Source organism: Fukomys damarensis, unplaced genomic scaffold, assembly GCF_012274545.1.
Source record: "Fukomys damarensis isolate Sample0158 unplaced genomic scaffold, DMR_v1.0_HiC HiC_scaffold_39, whole genome shotgun sequence".
Taxonomy (NCBI): Eukaryota; Metazoa; Chordata; class Mammalia; order Rodentia; family Bathyergidae; genus Fukomys; species Fukomys damarensis.
The window spans coordinates 2,974,825-2,992,337 of NW_022900951.1; the positions used below are offsets into that span (position 1 = coordinate 2,974,825).

General features: G+C 39.5%; 1 protein-coding gene across 10 annotated transcripts in view; it reads right to left on the bottom strand.

Annotated features, from left to right (window-relative positions):
- The window catches only part of Nlgn4x (neuroligin 4 X-linked), a 350,731-nt gene that overhangs the window by 301,510 nt on the left and 31,708 nt on the right, over positions 1–17,513 (bottom strand). For 6 of the 10 annotated variants that reach the window (XM_033760129.1, XM_010603762.3, XM_033760131.1 and 3 more), the window contains exons 2-3: positions 14,814–14,981; positions 10,260–10,348 (exon numbers count right to left, since the gene is read on the bottom strand). The exons of 1 other annotated variant lie outside the window; for it this stretch is intronic. The gene's annotated coding sequence lies outside the window, so the exon portion shown is untranslated. The remainder of the gene's footprint in view (positions 1–10,259; positions 10,349–14,813; positions 14,982–17,513) is intronic. 3 more of the 10 variants (XM_033760136.1, XM_033760137.1, XM_033760134.1) reach the window with 2 other exon arrangements.

Genomic DNA, 17,513 nt, shown 5'->3' on the forward strand with positions numbered 1-17,513 from the left:
TCATACATACACACATAAAATATACATATTTTCAGGAATGTCACAAAAGAATGTTCTCCTGACCATCCATTTTTAGTTAGACCAAATCATCCTTGCAATAAAATAAATTCTAAAATGAAATCACCAAGGCCAATCCAAAGTACTATATTCCCTTATCAGGGGCCACCAAATCAGGAAGTATTCAGTGAACTGTCTATTAAAAAATTGTACTAAACTGGCATTTGTTAAAATTTTCAAGTATTCATAAGCTTATCTGTGCTTCTTTTTGTACTGGGGATCGAACTCGGGTCTTTGTGCTTGCAAGGCAGGTGGCAGCACCACTGAGCTAAATCCCCGGCCCTTATCTGTGCTCCTTAAACATCTATTTTCAATTTATAATCACAAATTCTTCAGACAAATGTGTATCTCCTCAGGTTTTAGACATGCCAAGAATCCAGTAATCACAAATGAGCCAAGCAGTAGCTGGCTGCATTATGAAAAAGTGACAGTCATTCCAAATGAAGAGTTGGTATGTTTGCGATCTTATGGGGAAAGGGGGGGGATGTGAAATGTGGGCCAGAACAATACCTTTGGTTTTCCGTTTTTCCTCCAGCCAAGCCATCCACAGTACACAACACAGGAAGTTCCAATTTAACCATTGACACTCAGCATTTGTCATGTGAAATTGTCCTCACCATTCCCATGTGGTTGTAACACACCCCCGCAGCAGATGATTCCATTGCTAATCAAGCAAAACCAGTAGTGGACAAATTAAGCAGGACAGTGCTGATCAAGACCCATGTCTCGAAATGCAGATGCGATCTAAGTGCATATGGTGACACCATAGCAGCCCTTCTACAGGCAAAAGTTCCCATTTCCCTGATTGTGCTCTTTACGTAATGATGCTTTTGGGCTTCACGTTATGATCTGTCGTGTTATGAGCAGTGACTTTGCTACCCTGCCCAGCCACAGGCAGACCTATTACAACTGCCTCTCCTTGGAACTAGGGCAGCCTGATTATATTAAAGTGAGCTGAGGAAATGATTACAGCTCAAGGGAACTGAGGTGCCGCTCCCAAGGCTGATGATAAATGGGGAAGGCAGATACTTCTGAGGCTCCATGTGGCCTTCTTAACTCATGGTTCTCTGGGTTTCAAGTTGGAACAAATAAAAGAGAAGCTAAAATAATATGGTTGCATAATTCAGGAGACAAAAGGATTTACCTATAGTGTCATTATTATTTAGCGGCATTTGCTGAATTTTTTAAAAAAAGGAATGTGTACATGGCTTATGTTTGATAAGATAAATATGTCAATATGCGATGAAGATAATAGGCAGCTGAGCCTTTCCTTAACCATGATGGCTTCGAAATTTTCTTGATAATGACAAAATGGTGGAGAGCAGGTGGATGGATGAATGGGTGGGTGATGAGTGGGTGGATGGATGGGGGGATTTATATATCAGAAAATATCTTTGAAAAATGACTAACATTTGTTTATAATCAGAAAGTACGTATTTAAAGTTAACTTTGCTAGAAAAAAGATTACAATAAAGAATTACAGCCGGGGATTTAGCTCAGTGGTTCTGCCACCTGACTTGCAAGAAGAAGATCCCAAGTTAGATCCCTTGTACCCAATAAACAAAAAAACAAAAGAGCTCATTTAATTCTGGAGCACCCAGGGTCTTCATCGGAGCATACCGGTGAGGACCACCCAGCCAAGCAGGGAGCTCATGGCTCCCCCACCTCCAGTGCACCAGGCCTTCATTGGAGCAGGCCTGTAAGGACTGCCCAGCTGCATGGACACTTCTACAACCTTCCTATCCTCCCCTTCCCACTCTTGTACTCAGGCCTCCTGGTTGTACAGGTACCTGGATCCACACTGCAGAGGCACAGGTGGCCACGAAGGCCATGGTACTGAGCTCCAGAGGATAAAACAGAAGTGAACAACTGCAATAAAGGCACAACAGACCTCCATAGTTGGGAAGTTGGAGGGATCGCTACCTTCCAGCAGAACCGGGACTATCTTCAGGGGAAGGGCAGCTGGAACCTCCAGTAGAACCTTGCAGAGCTCAACTTGGGCATCGCAGCCAGAATTCAGCCTGAATCTCAGGGGTCTACCGTTGGCTAGCTGAGACTAATTGGTTTAGTTCTGCATGTTGCTGCCCACACTGTCTATTGTGACAACAGAGATATACCCTGAAAGGGGCTCTTTGAATTTTTTTCTCTCTTTTCCTCTTATTTCTAATTTTAAAATTTTATTTTCTTTCCATTCTGCAAATTCTTCCTTTTTTCCTTCTTTTTCCCACTGAGTCTCTTGCTCCCCCACATTTTTTTCATATCCATTTTTGTTCCTATTCCTGCCCTAATTTGGATTTCTTCTATGTTTTTCTTTTCTTCTCTCTTTTTTCCTTCACTTGATGGGCATTAGCTTCAAAGGAAAATGAGTACAATTCAAAACTTCCCTATTACTGTTAAACTGTTCTATTGTTGTCTTTGATCTTGCACTCCATCTTTTCCTCTTTTCTCAAGTTTCCTAGAGTTTGCATGATCATCCTGAGTCCTCTGGCTTCATTAGAAACCTTCTCCTATTCTTTTACTGATCTATTCCTCTCCTCCCAACTCCTTCTAAGACCCCATCCTGAAGGCTAAAGTTGCTATATTGAAGAGTTTATTCATTATAAACTTATTTTGGGCTGGTCCTCCATTTTGATTTAATTCATATGCTTAAAGAAGACAGATTAATAACTAGAACAAATAGTTAATTTCTAAGCTGTGCTTGAAGCTATTGTGTTGCTGATTGTATCACTTGGGCTAAAGTGTTATGATTGATTAATGAATTCTCCTTTCTGATATTATGAAAAGGAGAGTATCTCTGAGTCATTAAAGGCTTGGAACCTAAGAAGCACCTGTATCAGGAAGATCGAAGTACTAACCCAGGAATCACACCAGGGACAGCCCAACAACAAAAACAAAAATGAGAAAACACTTAAGCAAGGCACAAAGACAGACTTTCAGTTCACCAACAGCAAATTCTAGGGAAAACGAGGTGGAAAAGTCCAGCAATCAACTACCAGGACACCTTGAACTCAGCACAGGAAGCAACAAAACAGATCAATCAGGTTCTAGAAAATTTCAAAACAGCAATAATTTCCTAGATAACTACAGAGATGGTGAGCACAATGAAAGATATGATTAGAGACTCTAGAAAAGAAATAGACAAAAAAAAAAGATGAACTAAGAACCATGACAGAAGCCATGAATGCCCAGCATAGGAAAGAAATGGAAACCATGAATGCCCAACATAAGAAAGATGTGGAATCCACGAAACAGATTCAAGCAGATATCCAGGATATTAAAAACTCTGTAGAATGAATGTGAAGATAGAATTTCAGATATAGTACACAGGATTGCAGTCAGTGACCATGAAAAGAGAGATCTCTTAAAAAGAGTAAAGGATCATGAGAAATTCATCCAACAACTCCTAGATGATGCAAAGAAGAATAACATAAGACTGATAGGAATCCATGAAGTAGCAGGAGAGTGTACAAATGACTTTAAAAAACTGTTCACAGAATTAATGACAGAAAACTTCCCAAACAGAGAAGAATTTGACATACAGTTAAGTGAGGCATATAGGACTCCAATTAGCCATGATCAAAAATAATTTACACATATAAAACATTGCAATAATATACATATACATATAATAGTCAAAATCTCAGAAACCCAACAGAACAAAATACTGAAAGAAGTTAGAGAAACAAAACAAGTCAAATGCAAAGGAAAGCCCATCAGATTCACAGCAGACTTTTCAACACAAACCCTCCAGTCAAGGAGAGCCTGAAGTGCGGTATTTCAAGTCCTAAAAAAAAAACAACCTCCAATATATACTGATGTACCTGCAAAACTCTCTTTTAAAATGGATGGGGAAATAAGATACTTCCAATGCAAAGAACACCTGAGAAACTTCATGAATTCCAAACCAGCACCCCAAACAATTCTAAAAAATATCCTAGAAAAAGACAGTGAATGTCACAACACCATGAGGCCCCAAAGAGCAAATCAACTAGGCAAGACAAATAACTAAAGGGAAATGGGGAACAATTTAAAAAAGCCAACAACAGGGCAATAACATGACAATGATAAGTCAGTACATATCAGTTATAACCATCAATGTTAACGGCCTCAATTCACCAATCAAGAGAAGTAGACTGGCAGAATGGATTAAGAAACAAAATCCAACAATATGTTGTATACAAGAAACACACCTAGTGCAAAAAGAAACTCATAGACTAAATGTGAAAGGATGGAAAATAGTTCTTCATGTGACAGGAGAACAGAAAAAAACAGGGATAGCTATCTTATTAGCAGACAAAGTAAATGTCACACCAAAACTGATTAAGAGAGACAAAGAAGACCACTACATTCCTGTAAAGGGAGAAATCCAAGAGGAAGAGATGACAACCATAAATATATATGCATCAAATATTAATGCCCCCAAATATATAAAATAAATATTAAGGGACATAAAAAACCAAATAAGCACTAATACACTTGTAGTGGGGGACCAAAATACCCCACTATCACAAATAGACAGATTATCTAGACCAAAAAAATCAACAATGAAATGCTAGAACTGAACCAAACTCTTGAACAAATGGACTTAATAGATGTCTAAATTGTGTTCCACCCCACAGAATCAGAACATACATTCTTTTCAGCTGCACATAGGTCATTCTCCAAGAAAGACCACACACTAGCACATAGAACATATTTAAATAAATGCAAAGGAATCAAAGTTATCCCATGTATATTACCAGACTGTAGTTCAATTAAATTGGTGATCAATAGCATAAGAAACTGTAAGATATTCAGAAACACATGGAAATTTAACAACACTCTCCTGAGCAATCAATGGGTCACAGAGGAAATTGAAGTACAATGTTGTCAGTTTTTACAAATAAATGATAATGCCGATACAACATATAGAAATCTATGGGACACAAAAGCAAGTCCGCATGGAAAATTCATAGCAGTAATTGCCCACACTCGGAAAACAGAGTGAGCTCAAATAAACAACCTAATGATGACTCTTAGAATCCTAGAAAAGGAAAAGAAAAAATAACAAATAAATAAAAATAAAACAGCTCGTACAAAGGAGGAAATTATAAAGACCAGAGCAGAGATTGATGTAATGGAAACTAAGAGAAGGGTACAAAAAAAAAAAATCAATGAATTGTATTTTTGGTTTTTCAAAAGAATAAATAAAACCAATAAACCCTTAGCCAAACTTGTCAAAAAGAAAAGAAAAGAAAAGGCTCACAACCATGCAATTATGATGAAAAAAGGTGAAGTCACAACAGATCCAGCAGAAATCCAAAGGATAATCAATTCCTACTTCAAGAACCTGTACTCTAATAAAATGGAAAACGCAGATAGACACATTCTTGACACTTGTGAATGACCCAAGTTGAACAAAGAAGATAAAAAATTCTAAACACCCCAATTACAATCAATGAAATTGAGGCATTATTAAAAGTTTACCAACAAAGAAAAGCCCAGGTCCTGATGGCTTCACTGCTGAATTGCACAAGTCGATTAAAGAAGAACTAATGCCACTACTATGTAAACTTTTCAATGAAATTGAAAGAGAAGATATACTTCCAAATTCATTCCTGGAAGGAAGTATTACTTTGATTCCAAAACTAGGGAAAGACCCAACCAAAAAATAGAACTACAGGCCAATCTCCCTAGTGAACATGGATGAGAAAATCCTCAATAAGATACTGGTAAACAGAATACAAAGGATCATCGAAAAAATCATACACCCTGACCAAGTTGGATTTATCCCAGGGATTAAAGGATCATAATAAGTGTAATACACTATATTAACAGAATCAAAGACAAAAACCATATTCTTTCAATAGATGCAGAAAAAGCATTTGACAAAATTCAAAACCCATTCATGATAAAACTCTACAGTGCTGCGGGATTTAGCTCAGCAGTTTGGGGGTCTGCCTTGCAAGCGCAAGGACTCAAGTTCAATCCCCTGTACCGAAAAAAAAAAAAAAGATCTACAGAAGATTGGAATAGTCTTTATCTCAACTTGATAAAGGCTATCTATGAAAAGCCAACAGTGTGAAAATTGAAAACCTTCACACTAAAATCAGGAACAACACAAGGATGTGCACTATCTCCACTCCTGTTCAACATAGTTTTGAAAACATTAAACACAGCAATTAGACAAGAGAAAGTAATTAAAATAATAAAGATAGGAAAGGAAGAAATGAAACTGTCACTATTTGCTGACAATATGATGAGATTCTACACAGAAGACACAAAACACTCTGCTGAAAGACTTCTACACTTAACTGACACTTTCAGCAGAGTAGTTGGATACGAAGTCAACACTCAAAAATCAATAGCCTTCTTGTACACAAATAACAGACTCACTGAGAGAGAAATTAGGGAAACGATTCCTTTCACAATAGCATTCAAAAAATGAAGTATCTAGGAATCAATCTAACAAAGGAATCAAAAGACCTCTATACTGAAAGCTATAGCACTCTGAAAAAAGAGATCAAAGAGGATATAAGAAAATGGAAAGATATCCCCTGCTCCTCAGTAGGAAGAATCAACATAGTGAAAATGGCCATACTACCAAAACTTCTATACAGATTCAATGCAATGTCAATTGAAATTCCAACACTATATTTCACAGAATCAGAAAAAAGAATCCAAAAATTCATTTAGAACAATAAGTGACCTAGAATAGCAAAAGCCATCCTATAACAATTCCCAATTTGAAACTATACTACAAAGCCACTGTGATAAAAACAGCATGGTACAGGCAAAGAAACAGACCCGAGGATCAGTGGAATAGATTGGAAGATGCAGAAACAACTCCAGATTGATTCAGTTAACCCATTTTTGACAAAGAAATCAACTATCCTCACTGGAGACAAGATAGCCTCTTTAATAAATGGTGTTTGAAAAACTGGATTTCAACCTGACAAAGATTAAAACTGGACCCTTATCTTTCACCATACACTAAACTAAAATCCAAGTGGATTAAAGAATTAAACATTAGAACAGAAACACTAAATTTGCTGCAAGATGAGTTAGGCAGAATTCTTAAAGACACTGGCATAGGAAAACAGTTTATGAACAAATCCTCAGTAGCACGGGAACTAGCACAAAGAATCAACAACTGGGATCTCATTTCATAAAAAAATCTTCTGCACTCCAAAAGAAACCACCAACAGAGCTAAGTGACAACCTACCATATGGGAAAAAAATATTACCAGCTGCTCCTCAGACAAAGGACTATTATTTAAAATACATAAAGAACTCAAAAAAATTAGGCCCTTCAAATGTAAAGACCTGCTGCAAAAATGGGCATCTGAAATGAACAGACATTTCTCAGAGAAAGAAGTAAAAGCAGCAAGTAAATAATTGAAAAAATATTCAACATCACTAGTCATTCAACAGGCAGATGAAAACAACACTTAAATTTCACCTCACCCCAGAAAGAATGGCTGCTATCAAGAAATCACACAATAACAAATGTTGGCACGGTTGTGGGGAGAAAGGAATCCTTCTCCACTCTTGGTGAGAGAAAAGACTTGTGCAACCACTGTGGAAATCAGTACGGAGATAACTCAGAGAACTAGAATTAGAGGTCCCTTTCACCCATCTATCCCTCTGCTGGGTGTTTTTCCAAAATAATTAAAAGAATCGTACTACAGTGATATATGCTCACCCATGTTTATAGTGGCACAGTTTGTAATAGCTAAAACTTGGAAATACCCCAATTGCCCATCAGTTGGAGACTGGATAAAGAAGATAAGGTTTTCTATAAAATAGAGTAGTACTCAGCCATAAGGAATGAGAAACTAGGAAAATGGATGCATATTGAGGACATACTCTTAAATGAAATAAATAAGACACACGTGTAAATACTGAATAGTTCCTCTGGTGTGAAAAAGTAAAAGTGTAAATATGATGCAAATTGTATAACTGATAATGTGAAATAGGAAGAAAAAAGCTAAAGCTGTAGGGGAAGTGGGAACACTAGGGGAAAGGAAATAAGGGAAAATAAAAAAGGAAAAAGTGCAAACAAAAGACTTTGCAAATAGGGGAGGGTGAAGGGGTGAAGGGAAGGTAGGGGTATGGGGAAAAATAAGATCCATGATCTGTCATGTAAAGGTACAAGATCCCAATGATGAATGTAACTGTACTGCGTAGTAAAAAAGTACCAATAAACTCAATGAAGAAGAAAACAAGTTAGAGCCAGAAAGTCATAGAATGCAGGAAAAGCTACAGAAGTGTTGTTCAACAAAGAGCAAAGCAGAGACATAAAGATGTAGCTTCAAAAGTGTTAAGAGATGATAGAAGTTGCATCATTTACCAATGTGGACACATATTTGGGAACTCCAACATGCAAGCTGATTAGAGATTGGTGCTGAATAGCCCACAGTGAAGAGACATAATCATACACACTGTTTTCGAGGGTTCTCATGTGAGAGCTGAGCCATGAGAAATTTCCTACCTGAATGGGATGAGCCTTGTTCAGGTTTGAGTTGGGGGAAAGAGTCCAGATCTGGAGCTGTGAAATATTCCTGTGATGCACACGATGTTGCAAAACTTCCCTTCCCTGGGTCCTTCTCCCTGGCCTGCTTTCTGGTTATGGTGCATAAGGTCATAATTTACTAGGAAATTCTACCTGTCACATTAAAAATTGTTTAAAGCAAACTCAATGCTTTACGCTTCTCTTCATTTCAACTTAATTTTTTTTTTATCACCCACCTGATTGATATCTACAAATTTTACTAGGCTGATTTAACTGGGATGAAGATGTAGAACATAAAGTAAGTTAACAGAGGTCAAGGAGTGTAATTTTTTATTTTTTTAAATTTCTATCAGTCTCTCCTACGAAGGACAGGCAAGATTGTAGTAGGTAGAAAAAGGGCACATGGCAGGCAGATAATGGCCTCAAAACGTGGCAGGTGGCGGGAAAGCGTGCAGATGGTTCACTCCATACTGTGAGTCTAAGTGAGCACCTCAGCTCCTTTGAAGGACTTGTACCAGGGTTTCTGTGGATTTCAAAAAGAAAGAGATGTGTGTGCTCCTGACAATCCCAGTCATCCTGAAGACTGACTGAAATGGCATTTTTCAGCATTTATTTTCCGTGCCCTCTGAACTTCCTATTAAAATAATCACTCCTGGATGTCACCGGAGCATTGGTCCAGAACCCTTAAATAACATCTCGCTGTACGCCTTAACTCATCTGCATGCGACACGTATCATCCATTACAGAGCAGGGTTACGTAAAGAGTTGTACTGTGCTGCTTAGAGGATAGTGAGAGAGGCTGACTTTGACTTGTACGTGTTCCGTGCAGGTGTGGAATTTTTTTCAAATATCTTTTGCCTGAGCCTGGAGAAATCACGTGACTCTGAAACTATGGAGACAAAGGGCCACTTGAATTCTCTACTCTGGATCAGGCACTTCCAGCCATCATGCAAACTTCCCATGCTCAATCATGTGATAAGATTCTACAGTCCTTCTCAGGCATCATATAGGCACTGAGCCTTTTAGGGCCAGTTTTCATGTAACTCTACAACACAGCAAGTCACGTGTTGTGTTGTGTTACCCACCACTTACCAACCAAGAGAAGACATTTGAAAATAAGGAAAGTACCCTACAGCCAGTTTATAACAAAGAATCAGTCCTCTTATTCTCCAGTTTAAAGAGCTCTGTGCTGCACATTTCTCCCAAGTGATACCCCAGAGTCCTGGCAGAACCAAGGGTGACAAGGAAGCTGAGCAGATGCAGGGCTGTGGGGATGTTTACAAAACATAGGCTTTGCTTTCGCCCTGGAACAGTCAATGGTCTAGGGATGGCTCCAGCCCTAAGGCACATTTTCCCCTCTAGGAAAATTATTCAGTGAAATGTTGGGCAGCCCCTGCCAGACCTGACTTTCCATTCAGACAGGATTCAATAAAGCATTCCCAGAAATGTCCACACAGTACCGCTCTCCTATCTGAGCTCCAGATCAGAAGAAAAAAGGGAAGTCCAAGGAAATAGGAAGTTCAGAGGTCTAATACATTAGAGCGAGCATCTTGTCCATGTGACAAACTTCCCCCAGCTCCAGGTTTAGCTCTGTTTGTGGGAGTCCCCAGCACAATGATTCCCGAGTTCTCCAGCCCCATAGTGCTGCCTGTAACATCTTTCTGGCCATCTTGGAATCAAATCATAGGGCCTTATTCTTGACACTTACCATTACGTAGTCCTGAGGACACAGCGCCTTTTCCAACTATGCCACGGATATCTACTTGGTTACTTTTTCCATCCTCAGCACATCGCTACCTATGAAAATTCGAGAGAAGCATATTACTCTATTCAGGGAAAACAAGACGTTACTGTTCTTAAACCAACACTACGTTTCTTTTGAATCTTCCTACAGGTCATTCCGAGAACAAGCTGCTACTGGACTAATGCAATTCTTACCTGGTGCCCTCAGTAGTCAAACAACTAAGCTAGGTAGAAAGGCTACACCGCCTTGCTGGCCTTGCTTTCTAGAGCCAACACATGCAGCGTTGGAATACACAATTGAAGAAAGAAGGCAGCACACAAAGTGACGAACATATGGGTTGTCAGCATTAAGGCTTGTTAGGGCCTGGGATTTAGCTCAGTGGTTCTGCCGCCTGCCTCACAAGCGCGAGGACTCAGGTTCGATCCCCAGTACCAAAGGAAAAAAAAAAAAGCATTAAGACGTCCTAGAAGATATTTCGTTCTGTGCCCATCTATGTTGGGTCCAGTCTACTTCCGTGAAGCCTTAATCATCTTCCAAAGATTTTTTTTATCTTTATTAAATTTATTGGCATATTTTAGGTACACGATACAGTAACATTCGTCACTGGTGTCTTGTACCTTTACATGGACTTACCTTGGTTCTCACTTTTCCCCGTCCCTCAGGCCTCCTTTCAGCCCCTCCACCCTGGCCCGTTTACAAAGACAATTTTTCCATGTTTTCCCTTTTCACATATTTTTTATTTTCCATTTTTACCTTTCCTGTACCTCCCACTTCCTCTGCTCTTTTAGACTTTACTTCCTATTACACAATATCAATTTTACATTTTGATCCATATTTATAATTTTACTTTTTCACACCAGAGAAACTATTTGGCATTTACACAATTGTGACATTAATTTCACTTCACAGTAAGGCATCTTTAAGGAGACCCAATAAAAAAAATCTGCAGTATGTTCTGCACACTACTGATTCAGGATGGAGGGGACTCAAATTGTCTTGTTTCCTTGGCTTCCCTGCAGACAAATCGGGATCTGTCACTGTAGTAGTCCCCTCAGCTCTGTGAGACACTTTTCTTGTCATTTTACCTCTCTTTATGTCTGCCTCTTACATAACACTGCACCCCCTGCTTACCAGTGAGGATCATAACCAGATGAGGTATTATGTGAGAGACAGGTGACAGATTTTTTTTAAATGGCCTTTAGGCCCAGGAATTGAGCTCAGTAGTACTGTGCCTGCCTCCTAAGCACAAGGTCCTGAGTTCAAGCCCCTGTACCGACTGAAGGGGGTGTGGAAACTGCCTTTAAACTTGCCATTTCATAACTCTGGGAAGGAAGGCACAAAAATGGGAGGACAAACCATTTAATATCCTCCTCTCTTGACCTCAAAAGTTGCAGAACGTGAACACCAAGGAGAGAAAGCCTCTGGGTTCCATCCCGAATGAGCCCGCGTGTTATTAAATTGTCAGAAGGTATTTTATTTTAATTACTTTTTCAATTACTCATAGCAAGGAGCGCACAGAATTACAAATACGCGTTTTCATTGATATTGTTGATTAAAACATATTTGCAAAGTGAATTCCTACTTAAGGACAACCCTAATTGCATCCGCCTTCGGTGACCTTTCTACAGCCAAACAGTGGGAAAAAAATTGATTTTCAGGATGTGGGGTCGCTCCTGTGATAGGCTGTGGAGCCGGAACCAGATCTATTTCTGTGTCTCTGTCGAATGCAGAGATCATGCGTTTTTAACGGTGTGAATCTACGTTCTCTTCCAAGTAAACAGAAAAGTGATGACCGGTAGCAGTGGTAATAATGTAACAATCTAGTAGTTCTACTAGGAATAACAGGTAACGATGTATCGAGTAGGTCAAGCTTTAATATGTTCAGTGTTGTACACTTACAACTCCTTTGCTCTCCTGGTATCTATGAGTTACCACCAGGAGCTGAAGCATCAAATCGGGGAAGATATCAGCCCATGTGCTAATAAAACAAATACAAAGGAGAGGCTGAGACTCAAGCCAGCGTCTAAGGCTCCCACACAACACGGCTCACGGGACATAGAGAGAGAGAGAGAGAGAGAGAGAGAGAGAGAGAGAGAGAGAGAGAGAGCATCAGAGAGAGAGAGAGAGAGAGAGAGAGAGCATCGTATTCTTCTTAGGGCCCCACGGACCCCTGAGAATCTAAGCATAAAGTGGTTTTTCATAGGTGATAGATAACACTCATCGAAAAGTGATTCGATATTAGTGCCATAAACATCTCCTTCTGTAGGAGCCAGCAGGCCATTGATTTCTGAGTTGATGCTCACCCTTCTATTCTCAGCTTTCCTTAAAATCGGCTAAATCTGTATTTCGTTGGATCAGAGTTTGTGCCTCTGTCTACAACCACGGACCCATGTTAAATCCACAAAGACCAAATGGATCACAGGGAACGATTTTGACAACTTTTACCAAAAAATGAGTGTGACTTGTGACTGATGAACCGTTTTTTTTTCTTGTAATATATTCAGTTAAAAATTATTAATCAGTTCAGTTTTGGGGCTTGCTAGACTTTCTTTCTTTTTCTTTTTTTTTTGAGACAGTGTCTCACAATGTAGTTGAGACTGTCCAGGAACTCACTATGTAGTCCAGGCTGGTCTCAAAGTCACAGCAATTCTCCTGCCTCAGCCTCCTGAGTGCTGAGATGACAGGAGTGTGCGACCATGCCCGGCTCAACTTTCTTGACTGGCTTAATTAGGTACACAAAAGTGAGATGGAAATACTCACTGTAATTTTGTTTTCTTTATTCTCGAATCTGGTGATTCGTTTTCAAATCTGATAGGACCAAACTTGTGTATCATGGAGGACTTAAGCTTTAGTTGCCTGGCCTACTTTGAGAACTCCGTTTGCCCAGGCTGTTTCTTTGTATCTGAATGGCTGCACCTAAAGCTTTTGTCCTATGTGTCAGAGAGCTTTCCATCCTACCAGTTCTCTATCTCTCTTACTAGGTCCCCGTTCCTGTGCTCGGTGCCCATTGGATTATCTTCCTTGATATCCCTGACTCTAATACTTGTTAAATACTTCTGTGGGGTTTTTTTTTAACATGTTTCATTGATTTAAACAGATTTCTCAGTTGTGCATACTGCTGAAGTTCAGTGTGCTACTGTCTGTGTACACGTGTAATAGTGCTGTAACTGGATAAACGCATCTCCATCTCTAACACCTCCCTTAGCTGTCACTTGGTTGTGGAGTAAACATTTCAAATCTTTTACTTTGGCTGTGGCTCTTTTTTATATTCTAATTAATATTATCGGTACATTCAAGGTTTACGATATAATGATTCATCATTGGAAATCTGCACCTTTTACATAATCGACCTTGGCTCTTGTTTTTTGCTCCATTCCCCTGCCCGCCCTTCAACTTTTCCCTCCCCCACTCCCGATCCACAAAGACTTTGTTTCCATGGTTAGGTCAGTATTGGGTTGTTTGACAGATCCATTGTGACCTCTCTGTGACGCTCACTCTCTCTGTCTCTTTCTCTCCAGGCCTCCCTCCCTTCCATTGCCTCGTTGCCATGGAAGGAGCATATTTTGCCCACCAAGCACTCCCTCCTAGGAGGTTGTCTGACCATGATAGCAAAGAGATCATGAGACTAAGAAACTTTTTCCCTCATGAAGTTGATTATCTCAGGTATTCTGTTACCAGCCAGGGAAAGCTACCTGATGCAGACAGCGTTTGAGCTCCCAACACAGCCTTCTTTCAGAGAGACCTTTATCTTGATCTCTGAACTGAGAAGGTAGCATCTCTTTAATACTGAGGTAAAGTAAGCTCTTTTGTTGCTCACTGCTGAATCAGTGCAACATTCACACCATGAAAACCACTGCAGTTAAATAACTACGTCTCCATACTGGTCAGATTCACTGTGCCACATGGCATGGCAAGTGTTTCATGAATTTTGAGCTAATTAAAAACATATTTCCTTGTAACAGACAAATATACAGAAGTTTAAAGAATAAATTCTCTGCATGAAAACACTTCTGGATTTACTATGAAATTTAACATTGATAACCTATTCTACACACCATAGAAATAGATGAAGAAAAGAAGACATGGTCAATGTGAAAAAGAGATACTGAGTTGCATTTCCAAAGGTAATTTTTGCATATAAGTCCATTCTAACACGCATACAGATTCTTATGGAGTACACATTACTTTAACAGAAATTGATTTGGCTGATACAAAAGCATCCTTTAAAAACAACCTTCGGGGCCAGGGATTTAGCTCAGTGGCTCTGTGCCTGCCTTGGGAGAGCAAGGTCCTGAGTTCGATCCTCCAAACAAACAAAAAAACACAAACAGAATCAAAAGCAAAATAACACAGCCTATAATATGAGTAATGTAGATTTTAAAGAGATTCAAGTGAGGAGGTAAAAATGAATCCGGTATCAACAAAGTACCCACATAGTAGCCAATGGTGCCACAGAAGTGATTTCATATTTTAATGCCCGTCAGAAAGAGGAGAATGCATTAGTTGCAGCATACCCACCTGTTGAAGAATCGAAGTAGAAGCTAAGAAAGAGGTTCTCCACACTTATGAGAATGTTTCAAAGAAGCCTCTCTGTGGAATCTCATCTCTACTGCTGCCGACTTGGGAATTCCTGGAGATGTTCAACGGCATTCCAACTCGCCCCAGAGCAGCTGGTTAAGAAACAACCTAGGATGCGAGATAGGAAGACATAAATATTTCCATCGAAGGCTAGATTCTTCGTTAGTTTTTCTTTAGTGACAGCACCGGATGGGTATCCCTCATTCAAATTCTGTGGTAACTGAGATGTTTTAGATTATGTTTTAGTTTTAGGTTGCAGAGTGTTGGCAAAGATAGGATCTGACATTTGGGGTGAACCACGAGGATCAACAAGAAGTTCATCTACATTTCTTAGATACAAATCCTAAAAGCTCATCCCTTTATTTTTAATAGTTTTGTGTGTGAAACAAAGGTTTTTGTGGTAGGGTTGTCCACTTTTTGACATTGTCCCAGCTCTCAAAAAGCTTTATATTTTGGAGCATTATAGACTTCAGATATTTGGATGAAGGATGCTCAAACAGTCAATGGATTTTTCTCCTTTTGTATAAAAATAGTTAAAATACTGTAGAACCATGAGTCATCTCATTGCACAAGGGATTGTTGAGCAGAGACCAACGAAAATGCTAGGATTTGAGGAAAGTGGGGGGCTGCCTCCCTTCAAGGTCTTTTTGAGGTGAATGTTGGGAAAAGAAGAGCTCAAAGTTTTACAGGATGATCAAGGAGTAGAGAAATTCTCAGCAGAGTTAACGGCTAAGACAGAGCTACTGGAGATGTCCTTGAGGGTGACCTTCAGAGAGAAGAGGCAGGAGCGCTGGAGGAATCAGTGCGAGGACCCCGGGAAAGGGAAAGAAAGGACCTGAACCCTCAGAGGTCTCAGGAGGTCAATGTCCTGCGGAAAGCCAGGATTCTGCAAGGCTGCGATGTCACTCATGACTGGTGCTGATGCGGATGTGGGCACACGTGCACACATGGCCACCGCCAGAAAAACACAAAGTTAGTTTTAAAACCTAAAGATAGCTCAGGAGTGCTTTTGAATCCACACACAAGTTCCAAGGAACATCCATTATTTATGTAGCTTCCTTTCAAGTCTGTGACCTACCTGTTCAATTTCTCAAAGAATATTAGAAGGCCCAACATTAATTTTAATACATTTCTCAGGAGCAGTCACTAGACTGGTACCGGCGAAAAATCACCCATCTCCAGGTTTGAGTGGGGCTGTTCGGGAAGCTCCAGTGTGTGCATATCAATATTCAAATTGTTAAAAATGACCCTGATTCGTACCTTAATTTACCTCATCCAAATTTTATCCTCCTTTCTTGAGTAATAGTCCAACTATATTCATATTGAATGGTTGGATATTTAATGAAATTCCCTATCTCTCTCTCAGTTTATAGAGAATGTATGAATCAGGTGATGTTTAACCTTATGAAAACCAAGAAAAATAGCAACAAGGAGGAGGAGCTCTTTCATTTAGAATTGTTTTGAAATGTAAGTTGAAAAAAGATAATTAATTTTACCCTGCTCTACTTCTCCCAAATGATTCCAAAATTTTGATGAACTCTCCAAAAATTAATTTACTGGCCATACTGCCGGTTCAAAGCAAAAATCTTCAAAACAAAATTAAATCACACAGAGTCACCCATCCATTGAGCAGTGGAATAATAAACACTGCAAAGTATATTTATAGCTTCAGCATTAGAATGTAAATTATTAAAGCTCAGTATCCTTAGCAGACTTAAAATGTATAACTTGCTGAACACCAGGCATGAACTGGTTCTAGAATGAGAAATTTGACAAAACTTTCCTATGATGTCATCTTTATCAATGTAAAGAAAATAAAATTGTAAAAACTCTGGAGATATATGAAGGTGAACATGTGTGATTTATATAAGTAGATAAATAAGCTCATCTATTTAGTATAGGGTCAAGTGCCAGTAAATACTTTGTACTACATCAAAAATATCCTGAATTGAAATGTATGCAACATATTACACGACCACACTTCACACCACAGCAACACAACACACTCTAGTGATGATGTTTCCCCTCAGGATCCCGGGGGTTTGACTGAGTGTCAGTCCACACCCCGCTACTTACTGCCCAGCATGTAATCTGTGCGGTCTAGGAGACTGAGGCAGAAGAATCCTGAATTTGACTCCAGCCTGAAGGAGTTAGGGACTTAAACAGACCCCGCATCAGAGTAAATAAATAAACAAGCAAAACAGCTGGGGAGGTTGCTCAGTACAAAGGCTCTGGATTCAATCCCTAATGCAATGAAAATAAGAAGGAGGTAGAGGGGGGAAAGAGGAGGGGAGGAAGAGGGAGAAGAGACAGGAGAGGAGCAAGAGGGAGAAAAGGAGAAAAGGAAGAAAAAGAGTAACAAAGAAGGAGAGAGAGAGAGAGAGAGAGAGAGAGAGGGAGAGGGAGGAGAGAGAGGGAATTGTCTTTGGGAAAAGATCAAAATTCAGTCTATGCTTCCTACTAAATGCAATCACTTTAATTCAATAGAAACTTTTAAGAAACATCATTTTGATTTGCAGACCACATCTGTAGGTGTTTAGAAAATAAATCACACAAGTATACTGAGGGACTGAGTGATGGGCACCTTCTCAGTAAATCAGGACTCCGTTTTGCCAATGCAAAAGCAAATAATCAAAGAAG